The following is a 10,534-nucleotide window of genomic DNA, read 5'->3' on the forward strand; positions in this document are numbered from 1 at the left end:
CATACCTCTTTTAAAGCACTTGTGTGCATTGTTCTATAATTGTCTATTTACCGATCTATTTCTCCTTCTTTCTAAATTTCTAAACTTGACTGACTTTTATTTCTAAGTCCCCAAGAACAATTATGATATCTGATGCAGAGTGGGACAGTGGTTCTAAAGCTTGTCTGCACAACAGAATCAACCAGGGAGCTTTTCAAAATTTCAAAGCCAGGCCACTCCAGACCAAACAGTTCTAGATTTTGGAGGATTTCAGATTTTTGGAATAGGGATGCTCAGTCGGTAAATTCTATGTAAATATTCCAAAATCTAAAACTAACTGAAATGTAAAACATGTCTGCTTGTTCCCAACATTTCCAATAAGGGGTACTCAATCTGAACCGTAGACTGGATGGCTTATAAGCAACAAACACTCGTTTATCACAGTTCTGGAGACTGGGAAATTCAAGTTCCAGACACCTGCAGTTTTGGTGTCTGGAGTGCTTTTTCATAGACGGCAACTTGCTATGTCCTCACACGTTAAAAGGGAGAACTCTGGCCCAGTCCCATTCATGAGGGCGCCTGCCTTCTGATCTAATCACCTCCTAATACCATCATATTGGGAGTTACGTTTCAACACAAATTTGGGGAAGGACCCAAACATTTAGATCATAGCACAAACCAAATTCTGAACAATATAAAACCATAAGAGATAATGATTTTTTTGTTTTAACGTTTTTATTTGTTACACGGCATTAATTAGCTAATGCAAAACTGGGGGAAGGGGGAAGCTAATTCCCTCTCCCAAGTGAAAAAAAAAAGCATTGGCATTTCCTTCTTCAGATATGTGTGGTCTAGTATGAGGACAGCAGGGGGAGCCATTGGCCCATTTTCTGATCTAACTGCTCATGCATTTCGCTCACTAAAGCAGCAGATACAGCTAGATCATACCAGAGGAAAGGTCAGACCAGCCAGGAACCAGTCCAGCCACCTCAGGGCCCTGCTCCTAGTTGGTATGCTGATGGTGGCCCCAGAGAGCAGCACCAATGCTTGGACCCAGTTCAGAGCAGGCTCCTTGCCCCTGTTGCCGGGAAGCCTAGACAACAGCAGGGTCCTGCTGCCCAGGCTGTAAAGCAAGTTTCTGGATGGGCTTGAATATAGTCTTCAACGGCCAGAGAAGTTCCTATTCTTGGGTTTGAGCAAAGCAAAATGCAGGGGTGCTGTGTCTGTGAGGCACCCCTGGGGGACAGACTTCTATCTCTGTTTCAAGTGACTCATTTGCTCTTGAGAAGGGGCAGAGCACCCGACCCAAGTGAGAGGTCTTGCTGTCCCTCTGTCCTGTGCATATCCACACCGCACCCTGTCAGTAGCCACCATGTGGTTGCCTCATGGCTGCACAGGAGTGTCGCTGCAGGTGGGCAGTTTGTACTCTGCGTCTCACACTTAGGTTTAGGGGCCTCGTCACTGACATCACTGTGTCCCCTACATGCAGACCCAGACCCAGCTTCAAGGAGAAAGGGACTGGGGCTGTCAGCAGGGGCTGCTCCAACATTAGGGATGCTGTGTAGCCTGGAACCACACCCAAGGACTGCCAGCCAGTCAGTCTGAGAGGACCACACAGAGAACTGGAGACAGAGCTGGAGAAGTTACAGAACCCATTGCTCCCAGGGAGTGAAGGAGGTCAGCCAGTCAGCTGGGCACACCTCTTGTTTTCTGTGTCCTCTGGAAAGAACAGAGAGCCCTATGGGTACTCTTCTCTGGAAGTCTAAGACCTAGGGTTTCAGAGGGCTTCCAGATCCTTATGCTTCATCTTCCCAGCCCAGAGAAGGTGGCACTTTGCCGGGGAAAGAGAGAAGAGACAGACATACCCTGTATGCCCCTCCTCATTCCCTGTTGGTGTATGGGGCTAGGGATGGGAGGCCATCTGAAGCAGTGAGAGGGTAAAGGTCAATGTCACTTTGGCAACCCTGAGAATTGTCTGGTTCCCAGGCCAGGGAAGGAGCCCTGGTACCTGTTCCCCAGCCATGGGTCTGCAGGAAAAGCAGCCAGCGTCTCCTCAAGGAAGCTTGTGGAAATGCGGAGGATGCAGTTTTCTAATGTGCTGTGCTTACCATTCATTCTTTGTAATGCATGTATACGTACTATTGTGAATTACTTGTTTCTTTATATTGCAGGGCATTATCTTCATTTCTTTGACATTATGCATAAATTTTGGATTATGATTATGGATTTTAGCATTGAAACCTATTTATTATAAAATGTGGGCCTTGGGTCTAGATGTGCAAAGAACCACTGCTGTTGGGGAGTGAATTTTGGCCCCATCTTGCCCCTTGGCAACCGGGATCCACAGTGTGAGCTTGTTTCCTTGGATCCAAAATGGTGTCATCATTATCATGACATCGCTTTGACTGGAAAAGGTGTAGGTAGTCCTTTAACCTTGGGTGGAGGGCATGTCTTAAGCCTCTCTTTGGTTCAGCCCCATGGTCAGGCTGCTGTGAAGGCTGCTTTTTTTAGGGACTAATGTATGTTCTTCTTTCTTTTTTCCTCTTTCCAGGATGAACATCACAAATTATCACAAAGTGTCCTGCCCTGGGTCCCTCAGTCCCCTCCCAGATCTCAGTTCTAGCAGTGACAAGATAAACTCCCATTCCTGTGAGATCTGCACTAGAAACCAAACCAGCCCTGTCTGCCCAGCAAGTTGATTCCCGTCTCCAGATAAGACCTGATACTACAGAGAACAGTGTGTGTTTTAGTATTTGATGCATTAATCCATGTTGATCTCTTTTGTTTTCACAATTTTCTTGGCACCCAGCAAGCATCTAGTATGTTTTATAAATGAATGCTTCAATGGTTTTATCATCGGCAAGGCACCATAAAAGTAAATAGATTAAAGAAACAGTGTTATAGGAATATTTTCATTCAAGGAGGAAAGATTAAGCACCTACTGCTTATAAGGCACTGTGCTAAGAGCTGGGAGGACTCTTCAGTAAATGAGTGCCGAACGCCTCCTTGGGGCACCTCTTGTCTTTGTCTCCCACTTTAAAGAGCACAGAGAGAAGTGGAGACCGGGGCCTCCCAGCTGGATAGGGTGTATTAGAACCATCACACTCCAGACCATGTTACATCATTATTCAGGTAGATAAGCACAGGCTTGTATAAAATTAAAAGTGTTTTTAAACCACTGAGAAGTTGGTATACTTTTAGAAGTTGGTATACTAAAAGAACTCTCTGGAATATCTATGCAAGATGGATGAATGCAGTCACCCCATGCACACCCTCCATTCCTGGTCTGGTCAGCTGAGAAGAACAAGAACAAATCAGTAGAGGTTCCATCAGCACATAACATCACCAAAGAAACACATGGAAAGCCACGTCACCCACCTCTGGGTGCCAAGTCCATGGTCAGAAATGTCTTTTGCTTCCTTACAAAGAAACAAACATCCCCTAAAAGAGCCAAATAGCTTCACCTGCTCCTCGGAAGTCACAAAAATTGATTTTCTGTTCCCTCTTGACTCCCTCTAGACAGTGGAACTCAGTTAGCAAGCTTCACTTCCTGTTCTCCCCGGTAACCCTATTTGGTCAAATAAGAATTAGGAGTTTAATTCAATGTAGTGCAAAGCCCAATGAGATTAGCTTTATGGTTTCAAGACCTGTGCTAGGAAACGGAATCCTGCGTTCTCTATTCTTCTTCCTAAAATTGACACCCGACTCCAGAGGAGGGGAGGTGGGGCACCCGGCCTGCCTCCAGGCCCTCCTTGCTCTGAACGTGTTTGGACCTAGCTATCTAAGAATCTCTCCCGTGAACCTTGACCTGCTTCTGTCTTTTAAAACAACAGGTAACTCTTTCTTTAGATTCCTTTCCCATGTAGTGTGAAATTCAGATGGCAAACTAAGCCAAAACACAAATAGGTGACATTCTCCAGCATCCCCACCCAATGGAACTCAGTTTCCACAGGCATTGGATGTAATCCTTGCCCATCACTCTCTTTGAAGTTATCCATGACCTTGAAGTCACCCAGGGACCACACTCAGAAGGGCTGTGTACTCTTCTGTTGTCGTCTTGAAATTCTTAATAATTTTTGATCCTATATTTTCATTTTGTACTGTCCCTGAAAATCATGTAATCAGTCCTATCCTAACCACAGCTCTTTCATTTGGTAGCTGTTGTTAATCCCATTTTAAAAATGGGACAGTGGTGATCAGAGTCAGTTTAGTAACTCACCCAAGGTTGTTCAGACTGAAAGTGGCAGTTCTGAGGTTTGAAGCCAGGTCTTTACCATGAACCCCAAATCCGTGCTCTGTGCAATGGGTGATACTGCCCTCCTGGCTTTGCTAACTCAAGTTAATCCACCTCAACGAATTAGGATAGTCATTCCAAGTTAAAGTGTGTTGGCAGTCCCCCCCCTCCACCAACATACACCCTTAATCACCACAATAATTAATTTAGCCCTCTAAATAGTTTTGCATGTGAAGTGTTTATTTTCTGGGAAAAAAATTTTTTTTCAGGAAATGTAACAAATTGTCTTTGAAACCTAGGTAATCTTTTTATCCTCATATGCTTTTTAAATGGCATTAGAGATGTTGATGTGAAGAACATTTGCTCTATGACAAAATTACATTTCTTCATAAGATGTAGTGATTTAATAATTAAAGCAATATCCTTGAAATATAAATACTAGGTATTCATAAATAAATTAAGTGAGATTGTGGCTGTTAAGAACCAATTATCAGGCAAGATAGCTCCAATGGCTGAAAGAATGAGAGTAGAATATTAATTTTGACATTCTCTATAGGCCACGATTATAAATTGCTAAAATGGCCTAATAGGTTATGGAATCTTATTGAGATTCGAGATGGCCCTTAAAATATTCATTGTGTGTGAGAGATTAGTTGTCTTGATTGATTTTAGTTATAATTCCATTGTATGTTTACAAGATGGGAGAAGGAGGGGCCTCCATGGACTGAAGAGAGAAGTCTGTTCTATTTATGAAATAGTAACCAAGTAATTAAGATGGTGGCACCACGAGTGAGAAATTCAGACAAATCTAAATTTGAATCCCAGTTTCACCACTTTCAAACTGTGTGGCCTTGAGCAATGTACCTCTCAAATGTCCTCATGTGGAGAAAAGGGTGGCAGTGAGGAATGAATTAGGTCATGTAGAAAGCACAAGCACAAAATAAATGTTAGTTCTTAGAATTTCTGCTGCCACCGTGGGGGGAGTTGAGGAGCTGAGGAAGACAGCACTTTCCTGTCTCTGTAAAGCATCATCTTTGATCTTGAGGGTCTCTGTCACATTGCCTTTAGCACCAACTTAAGAAAATCATGGAGACATTCTCAGTGGAGGGTTGGCAAGTATTCAGCAACCAGCTCTGAGCGCCAGGGAGAGTCAGGGGGACCAGGGGCACCTGGGTTTGTGGCAGCTGCCAGTTTCCATGGTGTAAATACTCCTCTCCGGGCCGTCAAGCCACCAAAGTGGTGTCACTGAGGTGGAGTTGGGAAGAGATGTGCACACCTGCCTCTCACAGCCCAACACAACTCAGTGAGCTCACATCACTGGTACCTTCAACCTACTAAGAAGGGAAAGATGGGTTCTCATTCTGACTCAGCTGCCCCACCCCACGCTGCACCCTATTTGCATAACCCTGGGCAGTTCACGCCCTCCCTGGGCCTCAGCTTCCTCATCTGTCCAGCGGAGATAGCAGAGTCTATCTGGCATGGCTCCTGAAGGCTGATTTGACCATGAAACGAACAGCCCATGAAAAACTATTGGAACTGGGAACACAGTGGAAAGTAACTGGTAGAGTTGTTGATGTGCAGGTGACTGCTACATTACCAAGGTGGCTTTGTCCCTTGGTCTGCATTTCAGCCAGGCCTAGGAGCTCCTGGTTTACCTCCCCTAGTGTTTTTCTCCTCTGTGACCACTTAGCTCACAATGATCACCTGCACGATTAACAATAAAGCAAGTTGGGCTCTTTCCTGTGGCAAGAGACAAAGGCTGGCTCCTGTTACTGAAGGCTTGAAGTGGATCACTGAGGGGGCCCAGGAAGCCCTCAAAGCAGATGTTCCACCTCCCCCAGCATAGAGCCAGGGCTGTCCTGGTGACCTGGTCACTTTGTCTTCCCCTCAGAAAGGGAAGTCCTTAGTTCCCAGCTCTAGTCCTTCTACCAACCACAGAACTGCTTTCATGTCTGTTTCTATCTCTACTGGGCCACACTCTGCTTCAGCCATGATGGAGGACAGGGACAGTGGTAGGACAGAAATCACATGGTTTGGCCCCAGATCCTAGCAGCACCAGGCCCTTTGTCTGAGCTAGTTACACAATCCTGCTGGGCCTCAGTCTCTTTATCTGTAAAAGAGAGATAATAGCACCTACCTCCCAGGGGTATTATGTGATTAAAGGAGTTGGGGGTGTGTGAAGTGTTTAGATGACCATCTGACACTCAGCAAACACTTGCTGACAGCCGTCCTCTGCTTCCTCAGCTTGATGTCTTTCTGCGACTCCCCATCAAGCCTGGGTTCTCCTTAGGTGTTCAGGGTGGTGTTTCACACCTGGATAAAGAATCCTCTTCCATCTGTAGAGATGTGGCTCCCTTTGGCTGTGAAGCAATACCACAAGGCACAGTGTGCAGCACATTCCAGGTGAGGGGCCACTAGGGCTAGCGGTCATCTGAGGAGCACTGTGGTTGTACAGACGCCTGAGTCTCTTGGCTTCACTCCTTCACAGCAAGTGGTCCTTTTGGAGCATCTAAGAGGAGGCAAAACACAACCAGAGGCATCTCCAAGATGACATATTCCATGGCTATGCGTAGGTGAGTGTTGGGGTGGATAGTAGAAGAAAGTAGAAAATTTTTCCTTGTTTTTTCATTGGTGGACATTTGAGCTGTGTACCCGTCACTTCCTTGGTTTGCAAATCCAAACCAGGCTGTGCTATCAACCTTTCCCTACCACGGCACCCATAAGGAGTCACTCCTTTTGGTAACTCCCAAGCCTGTGGTCTCAGGCTGAGATGTAGGAACCTCCAAGGGGCACAGATAGCTCGATAAGAAACAGCTTCTTCATTTTCCTCCAAGGGAAAACATTTAAGAGTGTGTTTCCAAGGTTCAGCTGCTCATCTAATAACAATAATAATTACCTTAATGTTCTTCAATAGGGGATTAGTTAAACAAATTATGGTACATCCAAGGTACATGATGCAGCCATTAAATTAAATGAAGTAGAACAATACACCGTATTTCATTAATCGTTACACCACTCAAAATCTGTACCATGCTAGCGGCTTCCTAAGTATTACAAAGCCAGGTGAGGTGGGGTGGGGGGTGGTGTTAAGAATTTTGGAACTCAAAAGGCAGTGCCCAGTTGCATCTTGAATTAGAATCATATCCCTGGATGTGAGCCAAAATTGCATTTTCATCCTGGCCAATGGAAAGGGGAGAGAGAGATGGCCCAGCATATACAAGTTTCCTGGAACACCATTGGAAAGCCAAGGGAACATTGTAGAGATGAAACTGTGGCTGGAATTATAATTTCTGGGAGACAGCATGGTTCTGAACTAGATGTTCTAAGAGGAGAAAAATTATGAGTCACTCCATTGAGGAAGTCTCTGAGACTCTTTGTGGAATCCATGTCAGCAGGTCAGGGTAGTTCAAGGCCATTACCAGCCACAGTCTTGGGGACTTATTTGCCACTGTGGAGCTGAACATCTGGGAAGGCTCAGAATGGACCACTTTCCACTGGAAATGAGCAGGCATAGCAGGGAACCCCATGCTGGGAGCAGGGATGATTGGGAAGAGCAAGGTCATGTGCTTCAGAAATAGCACCAGGATGGATAGGCACCAGAGCAGACACATTGCTGGACATGGGGAGAGGGGGCATTTGCAAGGTCCCACCAAAAGGAGTTGCAAAGGGGATGGCTTCTGGGTAGCCCACCCTCAATACTCTGAAGTGAGTACTTGGCAGGGTGGATGGCAACAGGGGGTGACCTGTTGAATTCATAACCTCATGGCAGGGACTCAGGGAAGTTTATGCCCCCCCCATCAGAGTGTACTTTCTTCCTGGGATCCAAGAACCAGGCTGGGAGGTCCATGCAGACACTCACTGAGTACCTGCTACAGTGACATCTTGGTCTGTTCCTGCTACTCTAACAGAATATCATAAACCTGATGGCTTATAAACAATGTAAATTTATTTCTCACAGTTGTGCAGGTCGGGAAGCCTGAGATCAGAATGGCAATGTGGTCAGATTCTGGCGAAGACTTTGCTTTGGGTTGTTTTGATAGACACTTACGAAATACTCAATACCTAAGCCAGGGACTTCATGTGTATTGAATCTGATCCTGGCCTCAACTGCCAGATTGGTTTCATTGTCTAAGGCTAGGAAGATGGCGTGAGTGCGTTGGTCTGGGTTCTTCAGATAACTGAAGCAATAGAAAAAGAGATTTATTTGAAGGTATTGGCCCTTGTAATTGTGGGGACTGGCAAGTTCAGAACCCACGGGTCAGGACAGCAGGCTGGAAACAGGTTTTTCAGTTGCATTCTTGAGGAAAATTCCTTCCTCTTTACAAAACCTCAGTCTTTGTTTTCCTTGAGGCCTTCAAATGATTCCATGGAGCCCACCCACGTCATGGGGGGGTGGGTGGGTCATCTGTTTTACTCAAAGTGTACTTACAGTAAATGTGAACCATGTCAACAGTGTATCTTCACAGCAACATTCAGCTTATTGACCAACACTGGCAGCAGAGCCTGGCCTTTTGACATGTGAAAATTAATTGTCACAGTGAGTTGACCAGAATTTCACAGCTAATAAATGGTAAGCCAGGACTGAAACCCAAATTCTCTGAGGCTTTGCAAAGGCCAGAAGTGGATGAGAAGGCCCAGGCACAAGGAGCGCACAGTGGGGTGTCGAATGCAGTTGTGCAAAGGGGAGGATAGAACGGCACAGCAGGGACAGTCGCTGGACAAGATGGCGTCAGAGCCCACTCCTGGGCTTCCCAGTGGGCTCTGATGACAACTCATTGTCTGTAAAGTCCCTACAAGATTCAATGCCACGAAGAGGAAATACAAAGTAATACCACAATAATGAATCAATATATACCCACTAGGATGGCTAAACTTAAAAAACTAAAAATAGCAAGTGTTGGCAAGGATGTGAAGGAACTGGAACTCTCATAAATTGGCAGTGGGGGTGTATAGTAGTACAACTACTTGGAAATTCATCAGGAAGTATTCCTAGAGCCAAATATATTCCCACTCTATTTCCCAGCAATCACACTCCTAAGTATAACAGATTCAGGAGAAAGAAGTACAATAGTCCATAAAAGATGTCTATAAAAATGTGCATATTGACTCAAAATGAGATAGGGAGGAAGAGCATGAGAAGAAGACTAAAAATGTGCATAATGGGCTGGGGTTGTAGCTCAGTGGTAGAGCGCCTGCCTCACACATGTAAGGCACTGGATTCTATCCTCAGCACTACATAAAAATAAATAAAGATATCATATCTATCTATAACTAAAAATATTTTTTAAATGTGCATAACAACTTTATTCATATTTATATATACCTAAAAACTGGAAACAGTCTGAAGTTTATCAGTAGACTGGATAAATATTGGGCAGCATATTTATATAATTAAATATAATACTAGAATAAAAAAGAACTAACTACTGTTACATGCAGCCACATGATGAATCTCATCTATATTGAGTAGGAAGAAATAGACTCTAAATACAAAATTCCATTTATATAAAGCTTAAGAACATTTTTTATGGTGTTAGAGGTCAGAAGATGGTGACCCAGGAGGGGTATTGGCTGCAAATGGACACAAGGAGTCCTTTAAGGGTGTTGGAAATGTTCTAGGTCAAAGGTGCTAAAGCTCATGCATAGGCAAAAATCCATCAAGGTTTGTGAATTTTACTGTCTATATTATAACTCAAGAGATGGCCAAAGATATATATATCACTGTGGAAAATATACTAAGCTATGTTTTTTAATGCAATGAAGTGATTCTTATAGGAGTCAGGACATTGCTGTTTTGCGGGAGGAGTAAAGAGATTGTAGAAAGCAAAAGTTCGAGAGGCTCCTAGAGCTAGCATTGGGGTGATAGTCCTGTTTCTGAACTTGAAGGTGGTTGAATATGAATGAGTACTCACAGGAATTTGTGAAGCTCCTCATAACATGTGTTATGTTCTTTGCTGTATATGTGTTTTTCTACACTTCAAAAACAAACTTTGAAAAATAATAAAATACTTGAAACTTTTTGCTCCTTTGATGCAACTGAAGAGCTGAGGCTCTGAGAAGGTCACCAGGCAGCATGGCTATGTCTCCAAGGGCTAACTCCCAAGCCAGGGTCTGGCTGCTGGCTCTGCTGTCCCTCCCTGTGAGGCAGGGACCCCTGGGAAATGTCCCCCCCCAGACAATTTCACGGTTCTTTTCAGAGGCCCTGACCCAGAAGAGGCACATCATACTGTGGAAAGCTCCTTCGGTTTCATTTAAGGAATAGCATTTTCTTCCCTCGTCTGATGGGTTGATTAGATTTCAGACAGGATTAGTGGGGTTGAT

This window comes from Urocitellus parryii, chromosome 12 (genome assembly GCF_045843805.1).
Source record: "Urocitellus parryii isolate mUroPar1 chromosome 12, mUroPar1.hap1, whole genome shotgun sequence".
NCBI classification, from domain to species: domain Eukaryota; kingdom Metazoa; phylum Chordata; class Mammalia; order Rodentia; family Sciuridae; genus Urocitellus; species Urocitellus parryii.